The following is a 3,831-nucleotide window of genomic DNA, read 5'->3' as shown; positions in this document are numbered from 1 at the left end:
TCCTGCTGCACAGGGACACCTGGGATGCTCCTTTGTGGCCACAGGAAAATCCCAGAGTCACAGAATCACTGAGATATTTCCATGGGCATCCAGCATCCCCCAATCCCTGTCCCCAAGGCCACATCCAGACTCCTCCTGAACCCGTCCAGTGCCTCCATCACCTCCCTGGGCAGCTCATCTCAGGGCCTGACCACTCTGTGAAGGAAAAATTGTTTGTAATCCCTAATCTGAGCCTCCCCTGGTGCAATTTGAGGCCATTTCCTCTCATCCTCTCATGCTGAAGGTCAGAGACCACATCAGGATGCCCTGTCCTTCATTCCTGCCCGGGCCCAGCTGCTCCCTGGTGCTGTCCCTGTGCCAGGGGCAGAGGTTGGAGCTGCAGCCCCTCAGGGTCTCCCTCAGCTCCTCCAGCCACTCCTTCCAGGTGCTCTCAGCTGCTCCTGGTGTGACGTTTCCCCGTGGTTTGGGCTCTCTCTGAGATCTCTGGCTCTTCCACTGCAGCTCCACATGGAAAACAGCCCAATGTCCATCCCAGGAGTGCGTGGGGACAGCTCAGCTGAAATCTCCACAACCTGAGTTGATGTTTCCCCCTGGATTTGATCCAAGGGCCATTTTCTGGCTGCGAGTGGCTGAGGATGGGAGGTGGCACAGCCCAGGTCACTGCCCAGGCTGGTTTTGGTTGGGAGCTGCTTTGTCTCGGCTGCTGGAGCAGTCCCAGCCTGTCTGGGCTCAGTGTGGGGCACTCTGGGACAATCCCAGCTGCTCACAGGAATTCCTGGCAGCTGCCCCAGGTTAGCCCGTGGCAATGAGCTCCTGCAGAGGGAAGGTTTCTCTGGGCACCAAGGAGGGATTAGGCTTTATCCATGTGGATTCCCAGCTGGCAGCCTTTCCTGCTGCATCAGAGGGAGCTCCTGGGAATGTCCACGTGTCCCAGCATCCCTGCAAGGCTGTTCCAGTCTGTCCAGAGGCTGGGATGTGGCTGTCACATGGAGGAGGATGGATGTGGCTGCTTCCTGTTGATGCCATGGAGCACAGATGGGTGACTCTCCTTTTTGATTATCCTTTTTTTTTTTTTTTCTCCTGGACTTCCTCCTGCTGCTTGGCTTTGCTCCCCAGTGCCTCACTTCCAACAGTGTGGCCCTTCCACAGTCCTCCAGCTCTTTTTATCTGCCCTGCCTCATTTCTCTGGCCTAAACTCAGGCTCATTTCCCAGCCTGCTGCTCCTCAGAGCCAAGCACCAGCAAATGGCAGCTCCAGCTGTGGAGTTGGAGTCAAAGAAACGAGCCTGGGCCTTGTGTTTGGGCTCTGAACCAGCTCTGTTGTTCTGCTTTTCTCCCACAGACCTTCATTGGGGTGTTCCCTGTTCCTCCCATGCCTGCTGCTCTCCCACAGGGCTCTGCAGGAAGAAATTCCAAGGAAGAAGTTCACAGGGACAGAGCAGGAGCTTTGGGTGATGCCTCCTGGCTCTCCATTCCTGCCCACCCTTCTCGTCCTTCTCAGTGGGCTCCACTTTGCCTGCTCACTCAGAAAAGCTTTTATCCCAAAATCCCAAATCATCCAGCTTGGGAGAGACCTCCAGGATCCTCCAGTCCCACCAGAATCACCCCTAAATTATGTCCCCAAGTGCTTTTGGCCCCGGGTTGCAGAAAGCTGTCAGGACTGAGGGCTTGAAAATGGGGGAAATGATCCCATTGAAAATGTTCCCATTGAAAATGTTCCCATTGAAAATGTTCCTATCTAAAAATGGGTTGGGCTGATCCATTACAGACCTGCTCCAAGAGCTGGAGGAAAACTAAATGTTTGTGGGGTTTTTTTTTTTCATGAAGATGAGGCTTGGAAAAGCATTTGGGAGTCATTAGTCAATGAGACATGATGGAAATTCAGGTGATTTGCATTCCAGCTCGAGCAGAGGGACATTGTGACAGCTTCTCCCCCAACATTTGCATCTGCCTCTGCCTCTTGTCCCTATGCAGAGATCCTTTAATTATTTTCCCCACGTTTTAGAGAAAATCTCCACACACACAGAGATTCCTGAGAGGGACCAGAGCTTGGCTTTGCTCTCCTGCAATGTCCAAGTGCTCTGAGCCTCCCTCCAAGCTGGCAAACCCAATAAAACAATGGGGATTTCAAGCCCTGCTGAGGAGCTGGGCTGTTATTTCAAGGGCTCTTGACTAAGGTGCTGCTGTTGGGTAACATCCTCCCATTAGCTTGAGTCAGATGCTCAAGGAATTGCTCGTCACCCCAAATTACCAGTTGAGTCACAGCTGCATCAGCCACAATATTTTCCTTCCCCACGAAGGGTTACGGGGTTTTGTGTGGAAAACATGGGCTGTAATTATCCCTCACAGCAGCAAAGGGGGACTGGAGCAAAGGCAAGGGCTCCTCTTGGAGTTGGGGTTTCTGTAAAATCCCCAAAGTTCCTTGGATTTCAGACTCAGCTCTTTTTCCTGCCCGCGGGTTTCCATGATGTTAAAAGGGATTGGGGAGAAAAGCTTGGCCAGGCCTCGACCTCCCACAGGGAAATGGGAAGGGATTGGACAAAGCTTTCCCAGGAAAAGCAGATTGTTCTATTTTCCCCTTTATTTTCTGGGAATCTGGCGGGAAACTTCCTCTTTCCTAGTGCTTGTTTCCTTCATGGGGGCTTCCCCCTTGTCTTCCCAAGGAATCCCAACCAGGGAGGACAATTCCTGTGGCACAAATTGCTGCCTTGGGATACTTCCTTGGGAAGCAGGGGCTTGGAGTTGTCCAGCTTGGAGGAGAGGAGGTTCTGGGCAGATTTTAGAGCTTTCCCAGGGCCTGAAGGGGCTCCAGGAGAGCTGGGGAGGGACTGGGGACAAGGGATGGAGGGACAGGACACAGGGAATGGCTTCAAAGTAGGATTTGATGGGATTTTGGGAATGAGGAATTGTTCCCTGGCAGGGTGGGCAGGGCCTGGGATGGAATTCCCTCAAAGCTGTGGATGCTCTGGATCCCTGGCAGTGCCCAGGTTGGACACTGGGGTTTGGAGCAGCCTGGGGCAGTGGGAGTGGGATGGAACAAGATGGGTTTAAAGCCCTTCCAACCCAAAGCATTCCATGACCCTCTGGTCCCATTCGTGGTCCCACAGGCTCTGCTGTGTCAGGGAGGGCAGGACACACCTTTCCATGGAACAAGGGTGGGACAGCACCAGAACCTGCAGCTGCTGAGCCCTGGAAGCAAAGCCCAGGGAGGGAGCGGAGCCAGGACTCTGAGCCCAGCAGGTCTGGGCTTGTTCTCCTTCCTGCAAACCCAGACGCAGCAAAGGAATGACTGGAGCTGCTCCCTGTCCCCAGAGGGGTCAGCAGGGCAGGGCAGCAGTCACTGGGCCATGGGGTGAGCAGAGCTGTGGCTCAAGAGGAGCCCAGGGCTGTGCAATCCCTGCCTTTCCCCAGGGGACAGAGGCACCACAACTATTCCTTTCCTCATTCTGATTTCACAGCACTCCCCATCCATCAGCACAGCCTGGGAGGAGCAGCTGAGGGAGCTGGGAAGGGGTTCAGCCTGGAGCAAAGGAGGCTCAGGGGGGACCTCAGTGCTCTGCACAGCTCCTGACAGGAGGGGCAGGGAAAGGAGGAGAGGAAATGGCCTCAAAGGGCACCAGGGCAGGCTCAGGTTGGAGATTGGGAAGGAAAATTTCCCTGCATTGGAATGAGCTGCCCAGGGAGGTTTGGAGTCACTGGAAGGGTTCAGGAGGAGTCTGGATGTGGCCTTGGGGACAGGGATTGGGGGATGCTGGGTGCCCATGGAAGTCTCTTGGCGATTCTGGGATTCTGTGACTCTGGGATTTTCCTTTAGCCTGCTGTCCCTCTCCAG

The sequence above is a fragment of the Geospiza fortis genome, unplaced genomic scaffold (assembly GCF_000277835.1).
Source record: "Geospiza fortis unplaced genomic scaffold, GeoFor_1.0 scaffold96, whole genome shotgun sequence".
Classification (NCBI taxonomy): domain Eukaryota; kingdom Metazoa; phylum Chordata; class Aves; order Passeriformes; family Thraupidae; genus Geospiza; species Geospiza fortis.
This window is presented reverse-complemented; position numbering follows the sequence as displayed.